This window comes from Sus scrofa, chromosome 12 (genome assembly GCF_054392235.1).
Source record: "Sus scrofa isolate SSC_HxYL_T2T_F1_AM1 chromosome 12, Sscrofa_HxYL_maternal_Yorkshire_Landrace_v2.0, whole genome shotgun sequence".
NCBI classification, from domain to species: Eukaryota; Metazoa; Chordata; class Mammalia; order Artiodactyla; family Suidae; genus Sus; species Sus scrofa.
This window is the reverse complement of record NC_139394.1, coordinates 13,853,632-13,878,258: the sequence shown is the minus strand read 5'-3', so window position 1 is coordinate 13,878,258 and position 24,627 is coordinate 13,853,632. Positions and strand designations below refer to the sequence as shown.

The 24,627-nt window shown below is 43.3% G+C and overlaps 1 protein-coding gene and 1 long non-coding RNA gene across 4 annotated transcripts in view; one reads left to right on the top strand and one right to left on the bottom strand.

The window, feature by feature from the left end:
* PITPNC1 (phosphatidylinositol transfer protein cytoplasmic 1) overlaps nucleotides 1-24,627 on the bottom strand; it is a 278,582-nt gene that overhangs the window by 197,895 nt on the left and 56,060 nt on the right.
* LOC146398055 (uncharacterized) lies at nucleotides 18,288-23,328 on the top strand. Its single transcript, XR_014820981.1, has 2 exons — nucleotides 18,288-19,510; nucleotides 20,314-23,328. It is a non-coding gene; the product is annotated as an uncharacterized LOC146398055 (long non-coding RNA).

Genomic DNA, 24,627 nt, shown 5'->3' with positions numbered 1-24,627 from the left:
TAAATACTTAAAGAAGGGGGGAAAAAGAGACTAAAATCCACCATTCGACTTTCAGAAGTTTTCTATATAGAACCAAAACATTTTTCGGTTTTACTAGCCTAAGCGCTGCAGAGTTGAAAAACCTAATGCTAGGCAAAAGATATGCAAAATCTGATTCTACTGTGAAGGAGGTAATGTTTCATATGATTATTAAAAATATATCAGAGATAGAAAATTTTCTATCCAAAGGAAGGGGAGCCCTTTATCTATAGTATACTTCTGGTTTGCCTTCCAAACAGGTCTAGAAATACTCTCCTCCACATAACCATATTTTAAAACTTTTTTTTTTTTTTTTTTGGTCTTTTTGCCATTTCTTGGGCTGTGCATATGGAGGTTCCCAGGCTAGGGGTCGAATCGGAGCCACAGCCGCTGGCCTACGCCAGAGCCACAGCAACACCAGATCCGAGCCGCGTCTGCAACCTACACCAGAGCTCACGGCAACGCTGGATCCTTAACCCACTGAGCAAGGCTAGGGATTGAACCCACAACCTCATGGTTCCTAGTCGGATTTGTTAACCACTGTGCCACGACGGGAACTCCCATATTTTAAAACTATAAAACCATGTTTTTTAACATTTCTTTTAAAAATAACTGATCAATTCATTGTCAAGAGTTTTGCTTAAATTGTAGCCCTTCTAAAATATTTTATGCTAAAGATCACTACAGATTTAACAAAGAATTACAATAAATAACAGCGTCCTGAAGATCAGTTCCAGCCTTACTGTTAGGTCAGTAAGAAATTCTGATTCCATTCCTCTATGGCGAAAAATGTCGCAAAACACAGTCTTTCTCCTTCCAGAGATCCAAGTAATCCTTGTAGCTTGATGAAGCAGAATTGCAAACTTTTCAATTCTCCTAAGCCTTATTCCATGATCCTAGCCGATCTTCTTCTCTGCATTTATCTGGCTACTCCTTTGGCCCTTTGCATATACGATTTTGAATTGCTATTGATCCGGTTACTTTATTGAACTGTAAATCCCTTGAAGGTAGCATCCAAATTGTGTGCTTCCTCTGTATGATTAATTCCTAAAGGAAGTGCTCTTGAGGACATCTAATCCCAAACTCCATCCCTGTAGAAAATTTTACATTATTTTTTACTATACAGGTAAGACATTTGGCAGAGGCTGAAAGCTTTCCAGCAAAAGTCATTTTCTCCTTCCTCTGTAGCATAGCATCACGGCTGGTCACATTAATGCCTATCAGGATTTTGCTCCCATCAAGCTTTATAGTTGGCAGCTGGGTATGGTCACGTGACTGTGTCTCTGGCAAGGGATGTGTGCCACTTTGGAACCAGAGTCTCTTCCACGCCCCCTCTTCCTCTCTGTGAGGGCACCCAGCCGTGACCGTGTACAAGAGGACAAGGCCCTGGGGAGCGAGAAGCCACAGGAGGGAAGGAAACAGGTCCATGGATATCTGAATGGAACCCAGCCCGCTGCCTATCTGTACCCTCACCTCAACCTGCTAAACGAGGGAGAAATTCCTTAGGTCTCAATGCTTGGCCTTTGACTGTAACTAATGCGTGTGTATTTATAGTCGAAAGGATGAGAAAATATGAGAAGCAGCAAAGTCACCTGGACCCTACTGCACCTAAATAATAATTAACATTTGGCGGAAGTTCCTTTTCAGCGTTTCTCTGTGTCTCCCCCCAAAAAACACATATACATATTTTTCTACAGAAATGAAACCACACTGGTTTAGAGCCTCTCTCACTTAGTATCATCTTCTATCTAATATACTGAATATTTTTCTATATCAAAAATTTATTGATTTATTTAGGCCACACCCACTGCATGTAGATGTTCCTAGGCCAGCGATCTAACCTACATCACAGCAGTGACATGAGCCACAGCAGTGATGATGCCTGATCCTTAGCCCTCTGGGCCACCAGGGAACTCCAAAAAATACATACATTTAATTCAAATGACTGTATGCTATTCTATTGCTTGGATTTATCGACATTCATTCAAGTAATTTTTCATTGTTGGTTATTTGCATTTCTTTCCTTTTAAAAATTCTGTTATAAACAACGCCCCACGGAGAACACTTTCGTACACAAATCTTTACATAACCATCTGGGTTTGTCCCCCCCCACATCTCTAGGGTCAGCAAATCTGTGCAAACAAAGATGTGCCCTCTTTCTGAGGATTTGCATTGTCGTTATGTCTAATATGTATTTGCAAGGTTGCCTTCATTCATTATATTTTGGAATGAACTCTTAGTCACGTTTCGGCAAACAGAAAAACCAAACCAAGTCCAGCTCTCCACCCAGGACCTGGGATGAGTAACCGACTCCCCCAGCAGTGGGATCAGGCAAACTCCCCCTGCACGGTGCTGGCCCAGCTACTAACACGCCTAAAAGGGAAAGCAATAGTAGGCCTTGTTTCCCGCTGACAAACCTTGATCTACATCTGTGTTGCCAATTACTTGTTCAACAAACCTGTTACTTTTTGGGAAATAATAAATAATTCAGAGAAAGTCATTTTGAATCCTCTGACATCTGTTGCTTGTATGACTCTGAATTATTCATCAGTGAGCATAAACCGCATTAATTAAAGAAAAGGACCGAGGCAAACCATGGAAATAGAAATGAACATTGCAGGAGAAAATGCCTTTACCCAACCCGGGCTTCCCTCATCACTGACAAATATCCAAAGGGCCCGCCAGTCCTTGGAATTGCAAGGAACTGGGAGACTCAGGCATCAGAAAGCAGAATGTAAATGAGGAACACAATTTCATGTTTCCAAATTTATTTTTCCTCTCCTTTACAAAAATCTCCCTCTTGGCTGGGATCCTTTTCTACCTGCTCATCCTCTGGGTTGGAGAGAGTGTCTTGGTTTTCCAACAGAGAGGAAGTTTACCAAGTGAGGTGCAAGAGAGTCACCAGATCAAGCCTTGCTGGGCTCCTCTGGACACGGAGATTTAGATACATCATGGAAGAAGTCCCCCCAAAGACAGGACAGCTCAATTCATCTGGCTGCGACCGCCTGATCATTTATTTCCATGACGATATTGGCGCTTCCTCTTGACAAAGCGCTTTCTTGTGGGAAAGAGCAAAAGAGAAAAACCTTACAGCCTGGCTGCCGAGTCTACACAGGTGGCTGTGGGCTACCCCTCCCCCCAGTCTGTCTCCTGCACAGGGAGGGTGACTTTAGATTCCGTTAACACCCTTCACTACATAAGAGCCTTCGGAATCAGGGTGGGTGGCAGGGAGGGCGCCCCCCCCTCCCCGTGACAGGAAGGAAATGTGTTACAAGTTTACAAAGCGCTGTTGGTAAACAGATGCCTCCGTCCAGAGGTGGGGCCCTGGGTTTCTCAGGGACCAGAAGGAGCAGGCCTCTCTGGAAAGGCAAGGTTGGGGAGCCGTGACCTTGGGTGGTTTGAATCAGGGGATTTTCAGAGAAAACTGTTCCTTTGTGTGGCTCCGGCGAATTGCTCAGTAATGATTTCTGGGCTCCGAGGTAACCTGGCCTCCGTCTCCCCCAACTCCGGTACCAGCTGCTGGGGTTGCTGTGGGCAACAGAGGAGAAACACGGGGCAAAGAACAGAGCAGCCGGAGGAGGAAGGGGAAAAAAAAAAAACAAAAAAACTAACCAGACTGAAGAAAGCCACAAAGCCCATTTGGGGTCTTTTCAAAACCTCTGAATTCAGAGACATGACAAGCAACTGGCAAGGTCTTCTTACCCGTGGCCACTAATGAATGGCTTCTGAGCCCAAATAATCACTCCAGTCTCTGCAGATCTGACGCACAGAGACCTCCCAACACTTTCAGAAAAAGCGAGACACAGACCCCCTCCACGCACTTTTGAATCCTCTTTCAGGAACACCCTTTCAAGGGATTTCACAAACCTCCCCTGTTTTTTTTCCCACTTTGGTCTGTTGTTGTTTTGTTCCTTCAGGGAGGAAGGTTGGAAAAGGGACAGGAGATGGGGGAGGGGAGTTTGCCCCGCTCAGGATGGCCCCACATCAAAGGGGGCTTGTGGTTAAAAATGGCGAAGGACGGGCTGGAAAAGAAGCCAGGCGCTCAGTTTCCCAAAAAAGAGGCTGAACAGGGATTTCTGTGTCTCTTTCAGGCACTCACTACCCACAATGCAACTATGGATTTAGAAAAGATCACTCAGCAGCGGATTTGAAGACAGGAACTCAGAAGGATCCCTTTTTGAAAGACAATGGATGGATTTGCTGGGTTAGAGGCCCCTCCACCGAAAGCCAAGTCCAGCTGGGATGGGCGAAGCCTGTTTGTAATGTCAGAATTTCCCAGATGCCCACACAGCCTTCATTTCATTCCAGTATTCAAAAAAAACATTGGCTGAGTACTTTCTCTTTAGGGGGAAAGAAAAGGTGCTGCCTCCTTCCTCTACAATCCAAGCAGTGTCTAAGCTAGAGGTAGAGAGAGTCTTAGGGGCTGAACACAAGGGCTAACGAGGGTGGGCTGGGGCATCGCTATTAACAGGAAGAGCCTGGAGCACCCAGACTGGGGTCTTGGTTTGCTGACGTCGCTACAACACATTCAAAAATTGAGGGCGGTGAAAACATACTCTACCTGGGGGTGCTGAGCAAGAATTTTAGGGGGGAGGAGGGGAGCACACGGGTTCTCAGTTTAGGACACAGGTGGAAGCCGCAGGGCAAAGGGAAGCCAGGGCCCTAGATGGAGGCCCCCAGTCCTTGAATGTTGTCTGAATGGTAAAAATAAAACCCAGAGTCCCCAGTGGAGATACCAACGAGCAGCTCAGGAAACTGCCTCAGAGGCAATACCTATTGTTTCCAAACTTCACCCAGCACAGGAATTACCTGGGAATCTTGTTACAAGGCAGGTTCTGATTCAGAGCATCTGGGATGAGGCCAGAGATTCTGCACGTCCAACAAACTTCCAGAGGATGCTTTGCGGCTGCTCCGTAGACCATACTCTGAATTGAAGAAGTTCAATCCAGGAAACACAGTTGAATGTGTTGACTGTAGTTCTTTTTTTTTTTTTTTTTTTTTTCTCCTTTTTTTCTTTTCCTTTTTATGGCCACACCCAAGGCATATGAAAGTTCTAGGCCAGGGGTCAAAGAGGAGGTGCAACTGCCAGCCTATACCACAGCCACAGCAATGCAGGATCTGAGCCGCGTCTGAGACCTACACCACAATTCTTGGCAACACCAGATCCTTAACCCACTGAGCGAGGTGAGGGATCGAACCTGCATCCTCACAGACATTTTGTTGGGTTCCTAACCTGCTGAGCCGCAATGGGAGCTCTAGAATCGCTGCAGTTCTAAAAGGGAAACCCATGACCTAGTCCTTGCCCTGCTTAATTAAATCAGTATATATGGCAGTGAGACCCACCAATGGGATTTTATTTTATTTTTTAAGTTTCCCAGGTGATTCTTCTGTGCAATGAGAGTTGCGAACCCTGCTGCTTGGACTAATTCTGGCTCTCATTATCCACTAGATATGTGCACTCAGGAAACTTAATCTCTAGGAATCTCAGTTTGGTATCAGAAAAAGGGGATGAAAGAAAAATGGCTGAAATAGATTGGTGCAGAAACAGATGTACAGTTATCTGAAAGCACTTTGAAAGACGATAAAATACAATGGCTATTTTACTGATCGAGTCTCAGTTTCCTTGATTAGAATGAGAAGTGTCCCTAACTAATCAAATTTCACAAATATCAGCTGCATGCTAATTCTATGGAAGAGACTGGTTTTTAGCTGAGATCTCCTGTTGTTCTGTTAATTTCCCAAAGCCCAATGCACTGGGAGTCTTTCTGAAATGACAAACTGACTCATAAATGGATTTTAGATTTCCAGGGGCATGCCAGACCGTACCTTAAAAAACCCCTCTAAAATTATATTAACTATGGATTCCTGGTACCCAGTGATGACTCGTGCCGATGCATGAAGCAAATCCACATTACCTCCGCCTTTTTTATGAAGTGTAGTTGATTTACAGTGTTGTGTCAATTTCTGCTGTACAGCAAAGTGACCCAGTCGTATATATATACATACATACACACACACACATTGTTTTTCTCATATTATCTTCCATCATGTTCGATCACAAGAGATTCCTCTCCTTCCATTCTTCCTCTATGCTGCCCATCCTGAGCTCCCTGGGGGCAAGGCAGGTCCTCTGCTTTCAGTTTTCGACTTTCTGTGCAATAAATAAAGCTTCAAAGTGCATCAGTTCTGCCAGCCACCAACAGATGGCAACAACGGTCGTGCAAGGTCACTCCAGCCTCGGCCTTGGCCTTGTTCCGTAATCTCTGTCGTGTTTGCTATGTTTGAAATGCAGTGTCTTGTTAAAAACTAACTGAAGGTTAAAAAAAAAAAAAGTCAAAAGGCAAGTGTCTTTAGATAATAAAACGAGAGCTGTAAAGGCGTAAGAGTCCCAGACATCCTCGGCTCGCGGAGGAAACAACTTTACCAGCAGGTAACGGGGACCCCAGCCAGGTGAGTGTCACGTTGGGTTCAGAACTAACGAGCTTTCAGAAGCTCACCTGTGAGGAGGGCGTCTTGTCCCTGGCTGACATCACAATGAACTTGCTTCTCAAACCCACAGAGAAACCACACAGAAAGAAAACAACCCACCACTACAAGGCAGGGCAAGGTGGTTACAGCAACACGTGCCAGAACAAAACCCCTCTGAGAACCAGAACTCCATCTCCTCGTGATTCATCGGCTTGTGAGCTAAGAACTGTCAGCCCATCAACTGTTCCCAACACACCCGACCCCCGACCCCCCACATCCCAACGCTTATCAACCAAGGCCAGGCTGATGTTCAGGCCAGGCAGCTAAGATCTGTGTAGGAACTCAAGTGAATGCCATCATCTTAGTCTTTCAAAAGGAGTGCTCAGGGAGTTCACCTGTGGCTCAGCAGGTTAAGGACCTGGTGTTGACACTGCAGCAGCTTGGCTTGCTGCCATGGCACGAGTTCCATCCTTGGCCTGGGAACTTCCATTTGCCTCGGACACAGCCAAAAAAAACCCCCAGTAGTGTCAGGAATTCTGTGGATGGCCAGAATACTGAATGTTATTTGAGATCTGTGGTTCTCAGCCAAGGGCAATTTTGTTCTCCGGGGACATTCGGTGCCACTGCCTCCAACTGGGTGGCACAGGAAACATTCTGGGGGTTACACAGGGGAAGAAGGGGAGGATGCTATTGGCATCTAGTGGATGGAGGTCCGGGACACGTCTAAATGCCCCTAAGATGCACAGGACAGCCCCTCACCACAGCAAATGAGCCAGTCCAAATGTCAGTGGTGCTGTGGTTCAAAAAAGCCTCCTCTTAGAGGCCAGGAATGTCGGCCAAGGAAATTGAAATTTCAAAAGTCAGTTCCCTGCTGTCGTCACAAGAAAACATCCTGACGGAGAAGACAAAGCTAATTAGTGGGAACTCCCTCCTGGAGTCAAAATCAACCCTCCCAAGCTTTTCTTTGTCCCTGTTTTTGAGAACAGGGTGTCCCTTGTTTTTGCCAACAACCCCTCCTCACTGGACGTCATTCTCACCAGCCTCCTCAGCAGCTTTGCTCCCTCCACCGTGCCCTCTTTCTCACCACCTCCCTCCACGTGTCTTAAAGAGGCTGTTCTCCCCTTTTATTTTTTATTATTTATTTATTTATTTATTTTTGCTTTTTAGGGTTGCACCCGCAGCATATGGAGGTTCCCAGGCTAGGGGTCAAATTGGAGCTGTAGCTTGGCCCACAGCACAGCCACAGCAACATAGGATCCAAGCCACGTCTGCCACCTACAGCACAGCTCAGGGCAATGCCAGATCCTTAACCCACTGAGCGAGGCCAGGGATTGAACCTGAAACCTCATGGATACTAGTCAGATTCATTTCCACTGTGCCATAATGGGAACTCCAAGGCTGTTCTCCCCTCTTAAAAAAACATCTCTTGGAGTTTCCATCTTGGCTCAGGGGTTAGTGAACCTGACTAGCATCCATGAGGATGCGGGTTTGATCCCTGGCCTTGCTCAGTGGGGCAAGAATCCGGCGTTGCCATGAGCTGTGGTGTGGGTTGCAGACATGGCTTGGATCCCACGTTACTGTGGCTGTGGTGTAGGCTGGTGGCTACAGCTCCAACTGGACCCCTTGCCTGGAAACCTCCATATGCTGGGGGTGCAGCCCTAAAAAGACAAAAATAAATAAATATATATATATATATATATATATATACATATTATATATATAAATAACATCTCTCACCTAGAGAATAAATATCCACTGAGTCCATACTGATGTAAACAAAGAATTGGATAAATAAATAAATGGAAGAAAAGGGACAAAACCTCCTCACGGAAGAATTCCAAGTCGTAAATGTTAGAGGAATGAAAGAGACAGAAGATCACTACCGGAGAGAGAAAGACAGTAATTACGGCTACAGGCAAGATCCACTGGTCGATGCTGCAAGGTTTAAAACGAGAAACCAAGATACTTGCATAGCCTCGAAGCATCTCTCCAAAAGCATTTATTAATTACTGTGGTGGGTTTTGCACCCCTAAACAACCTTTTTTTCATACTCCTCCCACTATTGGGTACAGTTTAATTCCCCTCCCCTTGAATATGGGCTGGATTTAGTGACTCATTTCTAATGGATAGCATTATGTTCCAGGGAGAGCTTTCTAGAACATCAAGCTGACTTTGGCAGTTCTATTCTCAGAGGTCATGCAGCTATTTTGACACAAGATCCAAATGTATCGCACACCTGGGTGTGGCTGGCAGGTGGCTTTGATGCAGAGATAGAGCTTAGCACGTCCCATGAGTAATAGGAACTTGCAAAACAAATCTGGTTGGGGCACGGGCAAAGCAAACCTCATTACATGCCTACAGGGACAGGTTGGGGTAGCACGAAAACAAAACCTGGTTCCCCAATTCAGAATTTTCCAACAGCCATTCAATCACCGACCACAGCCACTTCAAAGGCCTCAGTGACAACATCACCCATTAAGAGCCCAGTCACTCTGGGTCAGAGTAAATATGAAACAGGTACAACTGAAACCTCGCTCACCAGTCCACACCTCCCTCCCCCAGTCTTCTATCTGGAAAGAAATCTGAGGTCAGGAAAAAAAAAAATCTGGACACCTCAGAGTCCTTTTCAGCAAAAATGGGAACAAAAGCAGACTCAAGAAGGAATGGAGCAGACCTTAGCACAATAAGGCCAGGTTCTTACTTTGCAAAATGTAGGGTCAAGGCGAGGAGGAATATACTTTTTTTTTCTTATAAAACTAGATTGGCTGCTGGATTGTGTGCAGAGCAGAAAATTAATATTCACTGCTGAGACCTATTTGCCTATTTGATGCTATAAGCAAGCAGTTGAAAGACGGATCAACGCTAAAGGCTTCCTTATCTCCCAGGCTACCCACCTCCCCACCAACACCAGGGACCACCAGCCCTCCCGGAGGCAGCCAATCCCCAGTGGAGTTCAGCTCAAGCTGCAGATGCCAGAGGCACGGGAAGCTAATTCCTTTTTCCTGAGCCCGGGAGTGGGGTTTTTCAAGGGAGTGGGCTGAGGACATGGGATTTGGAGGGCAAAGGGATGCTCAAAGATGGACACCTGGAGGGGTGGTGAATTGTGCTAAAGAGTGTGAGTAAGAAAAGGGCCGATGCATGGCTATTCTCTTTGCTGGGTGACGCCACTGTGCCCTGCCTGCATCTGTTCACCAGGTATGGGTTTCTGTAAGTGCTGATTGCTCATGGATCCCATCCAGCCCCCATTCTGCCCATGAGAGCTTCTTCACCTGGAAGGTTATACCTGCCCTGAGGGAGGCCCACAACCCATCAATGGCAGACATGGCAGAGGGAAACAAAAGGCTGACCCTTGAGCAAGGGGAGAGCTCCCCAAGAATCCAGCTGAAACCCAGCCTTCCCCTGCTGCCCTGCCACTCTCGCCACCTCCATCCCTAGGCCACTACAGCGTCTCCATGGGCATCCCCTGACTTCTCACAGACCTGACCCAAGACATTGAGAGTTAGGCTTCCTTGAAGTGTGGGGAGTTTGTGTTAGATCCTGGGAAGAGACTTTCTGGTTCAAGGGCTCCAGCGCTCCCCGGAGGACAGCTAGGCAGGGAAGACTGAGACCCAAGCCCACCAACACCCCACCCACCAGAGAACAAAACTCAGGTCCCACTTCCTCCTTATTCAGATTAGAGAAGGACCTCAGAAGAAGGTGCCCCACCACACCTGGGGGGACGGACCCACCTCCTGAAAAGATCCTACAACAAAAGGCTGATTTAGCTAGTTCCCAGGCACCCGCCCACCCACGCTGGGGAAAACTCAACACTGGCAAATCCAAACTCACAGATTACTTGCGAGGCTAAAAAGAGTTATGTCAGCCATCAAGTCTTTTTCAACGAGGTACTTAAAATGGGATTTCACACTGGTGCTGGAATCATGCATGGCACAGACGATCTTTCCTTAGTGTTTTTCTTTTCCTTGTGCTTTTTTTTTTTTTTGGTCTTTTGTCCTCTTTAGGGCCACACCCGCGGCATATGGAGGTTCCCAGGCTAAGGGTCTAATTGGAGCTACAGCCACCGGCCTGTGCTAGAGCCACAGCCATGCCAGATCCAAGCCGCGTCTGCAACCTACACCACAGCTCATGGCAACGCTGGATCCTTAACCCACTGAGTGAGGCCAGGGATCGAACCTACATCCTCACAGATACTATGTCAGGTTCTTAACCCGCTGAGCCACAACGGAACTCCCTTAGTGTTTTTTTATTTTTATTTTTTTTATTTCCCCAATACATTTTTTTTTCTACTATACAGCATGGTGACCCAGTTACACATACATGTATACATTCTTTTTTCTCACATTATCATGCTCCATCATAAGTGACTAGACATAGTTCCCAGTGCTACACAGCAGGATCTCACTGCTAATCCATTCCAAAGACAATAGTCTGCATCTATTAACCCCAAGCTCCCAATCCATCCCACTCCCTCCCCCTCCCCCTTGGCAACCACAAGTCTATTCTCAAAGTCCATGATTTTCTTTTCTGTGGAAAAGTTCATTTGTGCTGCATATTAGATTCCAGATATAAGTGATATCATATGGTATTTGTCTTTCTCTTTCTGACTTACTTCGCTCACTATGAGAGCCTCTAGTTCCATCATGTTGCTGCACATGGCATTTTTTGTTCTTTTTTATGGCTGAGTAGTATTCCATTGTGTATATATGCCACATCTTCCCAATCCAATTGTCTGTCGATGGACATTTGGGTTGTTTCCATGTCTTGGCTATTGTGAATAGTGTTGCAATGAATATGTGGGTGCACGTGTCTATTTTAAGGAAAGTTTTGTCCAGATATATGCCCAAGAGTGGGGTTGCTGGGTCATATGGTAGTTCTATGTATAGTTTTCTAAGGTACCCTTGGTGTTTTTCAAGGCTGTTTCCCCTATAAAATATCAGTAGGAAACCCTCTCCTTTACATAACTCTACCTTCCCTCTTCTCACTGCCCTGGGCACCTTTGGGGGCTTCCCAGGGTCTCCTCCCCTGTCCCCACGAAGGCATGGCTTCTGAGGACCACATCCAATAACATAAAATCCTAAAATCACAGTTCCAGAGGGCACATTTCCAGTGAATATCCAGAAATGCAAAGCATGTCTCTATGACCTAACTAGTTGTATCTTAGCTAAAGTACATGATTGTGGGGCAACGTAGGTTAAAAGCCAAAGAGTGGTCTGAAACAACCTGAGAACTTTATACAACTCATAACAATGGGCTTCTATGGTGCAATCTGAAATTACCTTTTAAAATTAGCTTCCATAAATCTTTGCCTGGTCCATTCTATTTCAGATGTTGAATTGAGGAGAGCAGTCAAAGATTTTTATGGGGCCAGTTCATGGTTCCAATTCCAATTTACCATTCTTCCTTTAGTGCCTTTCTTTTGGAGTCCACCAGCATATGGGTCCTTAAGGACTCAAAAAACCAATAAATTAATCAAAGGGAAAATGTTCTGTTTCCCCTGTTTAGAAATTCATTGAAATATAGATGAAGTCCATCCTGAACAGCAGGATGTTCTCAGAAAGCCATCAGCCTAAATGCCTTTATGAATAACTATTATGTTAGATGCTCAAAAGATCTTACATCTCAGCCAGATGAATAATCAGGCCACTAGGGAACACGGGGAAGAAAATGAATACAATGCGAGTCTATACATTTTTTTTTCTCTGCTTATCTGAACACATAAAATATCTTTTAACTTTTACCATCAAGTATACATCCAGGTAGTTTCTGGTATCAGTGATGTTTCTTAACTCTAAGGACTTCTGGAAGCGGAATTTGCTTCCTCCAATGACCAAAGCATCATATGAAGTACAAAATCATTACAGCATGAAGGCAACATCCTGCCTAACTTGTAAGAACTGCATTCCTGTCGTAGCGCAGCAGAAAACGGATCCGATTAGGAACCATGAGGTTTTGGGTTCAATTCCTGGCCTTGCTCAGTGGGTTAAGGATCCGGTGTTGCCATGAGCTGTGGTGTGGGTCGCAGACACGGCTTGGATCTGGCGTTGCTGTGCATGTGGCATAGAGCCTGGAATAGACCCCTAGCCTGGGAACGTCCATATGCCACGGGTGCAGCCCTAAAAAGACAAAAACAAAACACAAACAAACAAAAAACTTGCAAGAACTGTTAGTATGGACTCAGGGAAAGCTGGATCAATATTGCTACAAATGCATATTACGGAAATTGTCAAATTCAATTAAGAAAGTGATTAATCAGTACTGTAACTAAGTGTTGGGAAAAAAAAATAATAACTCAAAATCAAGCTTGCAATTCGCCTTACCTGCCAATCAGAGGTATAAGAGAGAAATAGTATCAGCATTCATTTCTCTTTAGCTATCATAAACTGATACTTGCTATGCAAAGGCATTTATAAGTCCAAATTACTACAGGGTGTTAATGATTTTAGTTTATTTGTCTTTTTAGGGCCACAACCATGGCATATGGAAGTTCCCAGGCTAGGGGTCAAATGGAGCTGCCAGCCTATGCCAGATCTGAGCCACGTCTATGACCTACACCGCAGCTAATGGCAACGCCAGATCCTTAAACCACTGAGTGAGGCCAGGGATCGAACCCTCGTCCTCATGGATACTAGTTGGGTTCGTTAGCACTGAGCCACCAGGGGAACTGATGATTTTAAAAAATACAAATGCTAAATATGCTCAGTATATGACTATATCTATGTGTGTATATATAAATACAACCTATGTACTGCCTGTAATTATTTAGTGATCCAATGAATTTTTTCCCCTGAAATATGCCATTTAGAAAACACCATTACATCATGTAAATAATTTCCCTGGGTCCACCCCAACTGCGTAAAAGCAATCTTTTTTCCAGCACAATGTGTTTTTAGAAAGTGGCCTGCTATGTGGTGTTCTTGTCCAGATCATTACACCGAAGCATGCAACAGAAAAAAAGGAAAAAGCTGTGTTCCATCCTCCCAACTCATAAATCAACAGAGGTCTCTTCCTTGTCAAAGGACCAAACACATGAACTTAACGATGGGAGCCACCAACAGCACAGTTATCTTTAAGTTCAAGCGGGATGTTGTGAAAGCAAACGGAATGCTGTCCAGGCGAGAAGTGCAAGAGCGGCTCCTCGGGGAGCAGTGCAGGGCAGGAAGTTCAAGGACGAGGTTGAATGCTGGCTGCGTAACTGACTAGTTCTGTGATGATGACCAAGGTACACTTTTCAGCTTCAGATTCCTCCTCCATAGTTAGAACACTGGGTGAAATGGTCTAAGGTTCAAAATTCTAAGATTTTCTTTTTCCTTTGAGGGCTGCACCCACGGCATATGAAAGTTCCCAGGCTAGGGGTCAAATGGGAGCTGCAGCTGCCAGCCTATACCACAGTCACAGCCACAGCAACACCAGATCTGAACCGTGTCTGCAACCTACACCATAGCTCTGTGATGCCGGATCCTTAATCCACTTAGCAAGACCAGGGATCAAACTTGCATCCTCATGGATACTAGCCGGGTTCTTAACCCGCTGAGCCATGATGAGAACTCCCAAAATTCTAAGGGTTTTTTTGTTTTTTGGTTTTTCTGTCTTTTTGCCTCTTTCTAGGGCTGCTCCCGTGGCATATGGAGGTTCCCAGGCCAGGGATCGAATCAGAGCTGTAGCCGCCGGCCTATGCCAGAGCCACAGCAACTCGGGATCCGAGCTGCGTCTGTGACCTACACCACAGCTCACAGCAACGCTGGATCCTTAACCCACTGAGCAAGGCCAGGGATTGAACCCGAAACCTTATGGTTCTTAGGTCGGATTCGTTAACCACTGAGCCATGATGGGAACTCCCCCAAATTCTAAGATTTTTAAAACCACCTCTTCCCTACCTGGACGCTACCGAGGCTCCATGACATGAATGCTGACTCCCAAGGACGGCCCTGTAGTTGCTAGAAAGATTTTGCTTGTCACTCTCCAATACAATGGGATGGGTTTGAAGAAAAACAGAAAAGACGTGTCCTTTATGATATGTGTATGGTCCCCTTAAGTGAAAGAAGACTCCCTATTTCATTATTTCCCACAGGATGTGGAGTATTTTTTTTTTCTAACACAGACCAGGATGAGTCAGGCACTGCCCTGATAACTGTATATTACCCTGTGCTCTTCTATGGGGAACTATTATCCATTTGACTCCCTAGGAAGATTCTAGAAGCATTTTCAAAATGCGAATATAGAAGGTGTTTTACTTCTAACTTGAGTGATTGATGATAATGCTGGAATTTACTCTTCTCGTACACACAGTTTAAAGTAAGAGAATGCAAGCGTTCCGAGACCTAGAAGACAAATAATGGCTAACTCCTGCAGCAGGGTGCCCTGGCTGGGAGAACACCCTGGCACCTTCAACTGTTTATCCACCTCTAATGAACAATGGCAATCCAGAGGCTCACGGAGAAGGTATGGAAAATCAATGAGTGCTCAGTTTGACAGACAATTCTGAGGGCAGAATACCTGCCACAGGTAATAAATCACTTCATTTAAGTTTATCTTTTCAGCAGAGCACAGTGGATGATACCCATACATCATTTCAGCCTCTCTTTAATGCCCTGTTGACAAAGGACAAATTGAGAAGGATGATGGGAAAGCTGGGGGAAAGAAGGGAGGAAGATGGGAAGAGTTCTGGTCCTAGGCATGCGCAGTAAGAGAGATGATGATGATGATGATGACGATGACGCGGTGTCATTGTTTTCTAGGCATCAGTTCCATCTGCAAACTCTGATGGCACTTCCTGGATTTACCAGGGAGACAACCAATGGGTTGGAAAATAAAGGTGGCTTTCTTTACAAACCCCTTAGGACATGCCATATATCTACAGTCTCAACAGGATCTGGAGCGCTTGGCTTTTCCAACAATGGGTGACTATATGAGTTTTACTAATGATACTGCCTGGAAACTGGTACTCTAGAAGCCTTGCAGCACAGAACCAAATACGGCAAATGGGATTTCTGGTGTAGCAATATGGCAGCAGATTAAGACGAGGTGAACAAATGCCTCCCACTACAATTACTTAAGAATGCTAGGTAAAACATGAAAAAAAGAAAGGGAAAAACTGAGGGAAAGCATGTGCTTTGGTAACTTACAGACTCGCATTTTAAAACCCAAGTGGACAAAGGGAGTGAAGCTGTGAGCTGCAACGAGGCAGAGTTGGAACTAAAACCTTCGAGGAGAGACAGGATCCTCAAAGGGTGGCTTCCTCAGTGAAGACTACGGGGGAAAACTCAACCCTAGAAGAGAAGTCCAAGGGGATGATTTTGCGTATCCCTAGGCGCCAAACGAAAAAAAACACAAACAAAACAAGCAAAACCAAACCAACAAACAAAAAACACTCTCCCCTGAAATACAGATATCCAGATCTGAGCCTTAAGCAGAGCAATGCAGGAAGTTCTGAACTAATAAATTAGCAGACACATTGGCCTTCAGTCAGTGATCCACCTGAGGTTTCTAGAAGAAGCAATGAAAATTGCTCTGGATGGGCCCTGTTATCAAGCCACATGAGATCCACACACACAAGAAACAATCGCCACCCAAGACCAACATATAAGAAAATTTAAAACCGGAGTTCCCATCGTGGCGCAGTGGTTAACAAATCCGACTAGGAACCATGAGGTTGCAGGTTCGGCCCCTGCCCTTGCTCAGTGGGTTCACGATCTGGCGTTGCCATGAGCTGTGGTGTAGGTTGAAGACGCGGCTCGGATCCCGCGTTGCTGTGGCTCTGGCGTAGGCGAGTGGCTATAGCTCCGATTTGACCCCTAGCCTGGGAACCTCCAAATGCCTCGGGAGCAGCCCAAAGAAATAGCAAAAAGACAAAAAAAAAAAAAAGAAAATTTAAAACCACAATATACCATGAGCAGAAAACAGCAAACACAACAAACAGATTGTTAGAATTCTAGGAATTTGGGATAATAAAATTATTATTTGAAAAAGCAATACCAAATGTTTTATGTTTAAAACTATGAAAGAAATAAAAGTAGGAAATAAAACCTTGAGGGAAAAATATGAAAAACAGAGGTGAAAATAAGCCAAATATAACTTCCAAAAATGAATATCTTAATCACTGAAATTAAAAAGATATTTTAATCACTGAAATTAAAAAGATTAGACACGAATAAAGAGAGAATTAAGTAAAATGGAAGCCAGATCTGAGGAAATTAGCAAAGAGCATCAGGGCAGTAAAAGGGGCATGAAAGAATAGCTCCTGGAATAGGAAGTACAAGGATACTATCCCTATGCATTCAGTGCAAGATCCAGCTGATGCAAAAAGAGAGATTGTGTTAGTCGGGTCCTCCAATAAGCATATGCCAAGAAGGATTGGGCAAGGATCATGATGCAGGTGTGACCCATGAAAAGAGAGGGAAAAGGAGTGTTGGATAAGACGAGACTCAGAGTGAAACACAGTTCTAAGAAGGTTCTGATCAGGCGGCTAAGGAGTCCTTGAGCCAAAGTCAGGATTAGAGGAGTGCTACATCCAGCAAGAACGGGTTAGCACTTGCATCCATGTCTTATTCAGCCATCAACTGGGGACAGCCCAGGCGAGGCGTGGCTTTTGAGTAAGTCCTGAGACACTGCATCTGGGGAGAGTCAGCTCTGTTTCCCACGGCAGAAGATCTGAGAGTCACCTTTTCATGACTGCTGAAATAAAGGGGAGCAATATTTTAAAAGATAATCATTAAGGGTTTTCCAGCATTATAAAAGCCATGAATCCTCCATGTAGAGAATAACAGCAAGTTCTAAGCAAAATAAATCAGAATAAATCTACACATACTATAGTTAAATGGCAGACTACTAACAGCTATATTAAAACAAAAACAAGGAGAAATTTAAACTAAATGAAAAGAACATAAACTGGTAGGGGTTAATTTTAGACGGCTTTCTAAGTATACACATTTAAGGGTAACAAAACCAGTAGAGGAAAAAAGGGAGGAATTGACAAACTTCAATTCAGTAAGAGACAGGAAAGGAGAAAAGAAAGCAAAGTATGGGAAAAAGAAAACATGAAATAAGAGAAATAATTTAAAATATCAACAATGACTATACATGCAAACAGACTAAAATAGCTGGTTAAAAAACTCAGACTGGATTTTTTTTTTTTAAGTTCCCGTGGTGGCTCAGTGGTAATGAACCCGGTAACAAACCCGACTAGTATCCATGAGCATGTGGGTTCGATTCCTCGCTCAGTGGGTTAAGGATCCAGCTTGCCATGAGCTGTGGTGTAGGTCTAAAACACGGCTCAAATCCCTTATTGCTGTGGCTGTGGCATAGGCTGGTGGCTATAGCTCTGATTCAATCCCTAGCTAACCTGGGAACTTCCATATGCTTCCAATGCGGACCTTAAAAAAAAAAAAAAAAACTAGCCATATGATTTTCACAAGAGGTTTTTGTAAATAAGAACCTCTCACTTTACCAGTAAGTAAAACCACAATTTCTTAACCTTTTGGAGATTGATTGATCTCATCAACCAGATGAGATTCCATTCTCATCTATAGAATGGGATGATAATGATACTTTTGTTTTTTGGTCTTTTTGGGGCTCACCCACAGCATATGGAAGTTCCCAGGCTAAAGGTCGAATCAGAGCTGGAGATACAGCTATTGTCCATGCCACAGTGACAGCCACACGGGATCCAAGCTGTGTCTGCGACATACCCCATGGCTCACCACAACTCTGAAACTTTAACCCACTGAGCGAGGCCAGGGATCAAACTCACACCCTCATGGATACTAGTCGGGTTCATTTCTGCTGAGCTACAATGGGAATTCCTATTTTTGTTTTTTTAAATAACACAAGCAAGTACCTCAAAATGTTGACACTTGTGTAATCTTTCCGGTGGGTACATCAGTGCAAGTTTCATGATTGTACATTTTAATCTAATCAAATTTTTTCAAAAATGTTTTCACTGTTTAAATCTATAAGCCCAATAACCAAGTAAAAATGCAAGACCACAGTAAATGTCAATGTTCTTATACACCACCTGGGCGCGTATAAACTCTACGTCTTTTCCAGAGAACAAGTGTGCAAGACACACCAAAAATTTCAAATATGTAGATACTCTTTAACCCAATGATTGAATTCTTGTAATTGATCCCTAGGAATTCATCAGAGATGCGTACAAACATGTATGTATTAGTTGACAGCTGAGTTATGTCGAATAGTGAAAAATTCAAAACAACTTTAATGTTGAGAATTTGCTTTAGTGAATTGTAATGCCTCTATATAACAGAATGGCATGCTGTCATTAAAATTCAAGTTGTAGAAGATGTTAATGACAAGTATATATTAATAAGCGAAAAAAACGCAGCATGCATAGTATGAGTTTTTTTTATTTAAAAAAATATATGTGTATATATATACACAAGCAGTACACCACCAATGAAGCATTTCTGGATAGTAGAGATTCTGAATGACTTGTTTTATTGTGCTTTTCTCTGTTTTCCAAGTTTTCTGCAGTGAGCATATGGTGCTTGGCAATTAGGAGGAAAAAAGCAATCATTATTTCTAAAGTTAAGTGGCAATAATTCCAGTTTATACTCCGATGCAGGGGTCCACAAACTACATCCTGCAGGCCAAATCCAGCCTGTCACCCTGCCTGTGAATTAAGAATGGTTTTACGTTTTAAATAGCTGGAAAAAATCAAAAGAAGAATTAATATTTATAATATGCTATCCTTTTAAAAAATTTTTCTTCTAGTTGATTTACAATGATCTGTCAATTTCTGCTGTACAGCAAAGTGACGCAGTCACACATATACATACATTCTTTTTCTCACATTATCCTCCATCATTTTCCATCACAAGTGACTGACTAGATATAGTTCCCTGTGCTACACAGCAGCATAATACGTCATTCTAATCTTCACATTTAATCTTGGAGTTCCCATCATGGCACAGCGGAAACAAATCCAACTAGGAACCATGAGGTTTCGGGTTCGATCTCTGGCCTTGCTCAGTGGGTTAAGGATCTGGTGTTGCCCTGAGCTGTGGTGTAGGTCGCAGACATGGCTCAGATCCTGCACTGCTGTGGCTGGGGTGTAGGCTGGCAGCTCTGATTCGACCCATAGCCTGGGAACCTCCACATGCCGCGAGTGTGACCCTAAAAAGCAAAATAATAATAACAATAATAATAATCTTTACAACAACCCTGTGAAGTAGGGCCTATTACCCCTTTTATAGATGAAGGAACTTTAGCTCCTAGATCGGTTAAGTAAGTAGTCAGAGATCTCAGTTACTGAGTCTTTGCTGGAATTCAAACCCAAGAAGCCTTGCCCCAGAGCTTATGTTCTTAAACTGCCTCCCTCATGTGCAGAGGTCTCCACTATGAGGGCAATGCAGCCAGCACATTCTGGTGAATTCTCAGGACAGAAGACAACAGTGGCTCAGGGATGCTTTGCTGGAGAAGGAGGCTCTGTCTCTATCATGATAATGGGAAATGCTAACTCTGAACTCCAATTAACCAAAATGTTACCCTTCCCAAACGAATTCCATTCTTCTCATCCATAGACTTGTATTACAGAAAACTGTGCCCAATTTTTATTATTATCCTGTTTTGAATTTCATCAGTAAAAATCTGTGGAAATTGCTTTAGTCTCTGATTATATAAGAACCCACAAAATGTCCTTGATGTTGTTTCTTGGCCCACAAAGCCTAAAATATTTACTCTAAGGCCCTGTACAGAAATGTCTTCTGTGGCTCAGCAGAAACGAATCTGACTAGCATCCATGAGGGCACAGGTTCAATCCCTGGCCTCGCTCAGTGGGTTAAGGATCTGGCATTGCCATGGCCTGTGGTGTAGGTCACAGATACAGCTCGGATACTGCATTGCTGTGGCTGTGGTGTAGGCCAGCAGCTACACCTCTGATTTGACCCCTAGCCTGGGAACCTCCATATGCCATGTGTGCATCCCTAATAAGATTTAAAAAAAAAAAAAAAAGAAAGAAAGAAACTGTCTTTAGACTCCTGCATGTGTTAACAGAGAAAAACAAAAAACCATGGTATTCAAGTGGCTTTTGCTTGCTGGACATCTTTTTGAAATGGAGAAAGTATTTCAATCCATTTTGAGTTTATGTTTGTGTATGGTGCTAGAAAATGTTCTAATTACATTCTTTTACATGTAGCTGTCCAGTTTTCCTAGCACCACTTCTTGACACTGTCTTTTCTTTGTTGTATAGTCTTGTCTCCTTTGTCATACATTAATTTACCATAAATGTGTGGGTTTATTTCTGTGTCAGTACCATACTGTTTTGACCTCTGCAGCTTTGTGGTATAGTCTAAAGTAAGGGCACCTGATTCTTCCAGCTCTGTTTTTCTTTCTCAGATGGTCCCAGTATAGCAGAATCCATGCTAATTGGAACCATGGAGTAACCAAGAATCCAAATGGTTCTCTCTCCCAAGCTATTACACAAGCTGTTAATCATGGAGAAACTGAGTTTCTTTTCTCCTTCATCTGCTATGTCTATATTTTTTTATCCCTTACCTCCCACCAAGGAGTGAGCAAAAAAAAAAAAAAAAAAAAAAAAAAGTCTTAGTTCAGTCAAGGTTATTGCTTCTTAGAAACCCTGGTGAAAATTAGTTCAGGGAAGAGCCTTGCCTTTTATGTCATTTCTGAAGTTGACTTATCAGTGTTTTCTGTCACCAAAAATTACTGAGAACTGGCCACTCATCCTAAATATGGGTTTGTTCATTCATTCACTTAACAAAACCTAAGTATTTACCATGTACCAGGCCCAATGGCACTGTGCTAGATGGATCAGACCTAGCTTAGCTCAGATAAGAAGATACATATCAGTACAACAGAACATATTCTATAATAGAAAACAGTTTAAAATGACTACAGGAAATGCAAATTAAAACCACAGTGAGATACCACCACACACCCATTACGGTATCTATAATCAAAAGGACAGATAATACCAAATACTGGAATGGATGTGAAAAAACTAAAACTCTTACACATTGTTGGTCAGAATATAAAATGCAGCAGGCCACTTTGGAAAATAGCCTGACAGTTTCTTTGAAGGTTAAACATATGACCCAAAAATTCAACTCCTCATGTCTACCCAAGAAGAACAGAAACATGTGTCCATACCAAGACTTGTATACAGACAATCAGAGCAGAACTTTCCTAAGACCCCCAAATTGGAAACAAGCTAAGTGTCCATCAGTTGGTAACTGGGTAAACAAAATGGGGTATAGCCACACAACTGAATACCTTTCAGCCAAAAAAAAGGAAAAAGAAAAAAAAGAACTGACTATAATACATTCAACAACATGGATGAACTCAAACCAACATCATGCTGAGTCAGAGCAGTCTTCTTCACAGTAGACTGCCAAGAGACTTTATAAGGAGCTAGAGATTAGAAAATAAACATGACAAAGATGAGGATCGAACTGGTGACAAATTTATAGATTGGAGAGCATTATGCAGAACATAACACAGACAAGTTCAACTATATAGAATCTGATATCTAGAAAGCAAGGGGCATGTTCTAGCTGCCTTTGAAACTCCTTTTGCTAATATGGGTACCAGCTGGCTCTTTCAAGTTAAGGGTAGATGGGTCAGATTCCACCTATTATCTTCAGTTCATTCACAACCCTCCAAATGCACATCAGTTCTACCATCTTCTCAATAACATATAGTGCCAATCAGTATCCTGGAGACCTACCTTCTTGGACCTTCCGGATGCCCAGAAATGGCTGACACAGGGGGAGGCCAAAAAAATTCACAGACTATTGTATACAGGGTATTAGGAAATATAGACAAAGGAACAGTAGGCTTGGGAGTTCCCTGATGGTCTAGTGGTTAGGTTCCAGCACTTTCACCACTGCAGTCCAGGTTCAATCCCTGGTCTGAGGAACTGAGATCCCACATCAATCCACTGTATGCTGTGGCCACCAAAAAACCCCCACAAAAAACCCAAAAACAAAGAACAGTAGGCTAAATGCTAGAAGACCCAGATTCTACAATGTACTCTTCCATTACAGACAAGTTAATTATATTCTTTGCATGTATAAATGGGAATATAATGCACAGACCAAGTTTTGAAAATTTAAGTGCTGCACAACATATGCTAATATTGCTGGAAAATTGGTCATATCACGCATAACTTGAAAATAATTTACAATAAATCATGCCAAGAGGTGGAGTATTGAGCTATAACAGATTCTCCTTCTGTACATGACCTTTAATTCTGCTCACATCTATTTCTAGCCTTTCGGGTAAGAGAACTTCATTTCTTCTTTCCTCAGGCCTCCCACCCCTCCACCCACAGTGGGTGTGGTCCTTCTCCAGCGGTGATCAGCCACCTTCCCCACTGCCTTCTGCTTGGGCAGCGGCCCCCCAGGCTGGGTCTACCCCAACCAGATGAGAAGTTCCCTGCATGCAGATAGAGAGCATTCGCCCTGTGTTCTCAGCACCTGGTAGTACAGAGGGCTCAAAGAATGACCCTAAGTAAAAGGACAGCAGGAAATTTGGAGGAAAGATGCCAAGTGGTGCATACTAAAAATGAAAATTTTATACTGTTCTATTTTTTTAATAAAAATTATATATACTTAAGGTGTGTGAGATGATTGGTATACATATACATAGTGAAATGATCATGTCAGGGAGTTTCCATCGTGGCTCAGTGGTAACAAATCTGACTAGTGTCCATGAGGACACGGATTTGATCCCCAGCATTGTTCAGTGGGTCAGGGATCTGGTGTTGCTACGAGCTGTGGTGTAGGTTGCGGACGAGTCTCAGATCTGGCATTGCTGTGGCTGTGGTGTAAGCCAGTGGCTACAGCTCCAGTTTGACCCCTAGCCTGGGAACTTCCATACACTGGGTGTGGCCCTAAAAAGCTAAAAAAATAAATTAAAAATTTTTAAAAAAGATTATGTCAAGCTAATGAACATCTCTTTGTAAGTTACATTTGTGTGTGTGTGTGTGCATGATGAGACCAAAAATTAAATTTTAAGGAGTTCCCGTCGTGGCGCAGTGGTTAACGAATCCGACTAGGAACCATGAGGTTGCGGGTTCGGTCCCTGCCCTTGCTCAGTGGGTTAACGATCCGGCGTTGCCGTGAGCTGTGGTGTAGGTTGCAGACGCGGCTCGGATCCCGCGTTGCTGTGGCTCTGGCGTAGGTCGGTGGCTACAGCTCCGATTCAACCCCTAGCCTGGGAACCTCCACATGCCACGGGAGCGGCCCAAGAAATAGCAACAACAACAGACAAAAGACAAAAAAAAAAAAAAAAAAATTTTAAGTCTCCTATGGATTGAGTAACAGATGAATGGATAGACAGAATGTGGTACTGACATGCAATGGAATATTATTCAGCCATGTAAAGGAAGGAAATTCTGACACATGCTGCCATGTGGACGAACCTAGGAAGCATTATGCTCTGTGAAATAATCCAGACACAAAAGGACAAACACAGTAGGATTCCACTTAGATACCTAAAATAGTCAAATTCACAGGGACAGAAAGCTGGATGGTAGATGCCAGGGGCTGGGAGAAGGGGGCATGGCGAGTTAGCGTTAATGAAAAAATTCTGGAAATGTGTAGTGGTGATGGCTGCAAAGTATTATTATTATTTTTTTTTTTGCACAGTATTATGAATGTACTTAATTCCACTGAACTGTACACATAAAAAAGGTTAAAATGTAAATTTTATTTTATATATATAATATATAAAAATCACATATAAAAAAAACACATAGCACAATGTTTTTTTTAAAAGGTTTCCTATTCAGGTATTCTGTCTGAAGAAGGATACAGGACTTTGACCCACTCTTAGGTGGCAATTTCTTCTCTTCATAAGTTGCCCCTTTAAATACCTAAATCATAGCAAAGGGAAGAAAACACACTTTGTTTTCACATAGCTCAGTGTCCAAATGTCCAGAGTCATTAATTTGGGAAAAAAACCCCACAAGAATCATGAAACCAATTGAAAATTTACTTCTAAACCATGAAAGCAAAAAATGAAATGTGATTTTAATTGGGTTTCCCGGGAGTGTAAGCGTTGCCATAGATGACTTGTTGTTTTAATTGTTGGTAATCACTGGCTAGGGTACTAACCTCACTGCCAGAAAGATAAACAGTTAAGTAATTAAAATACTCAAAACTTGAA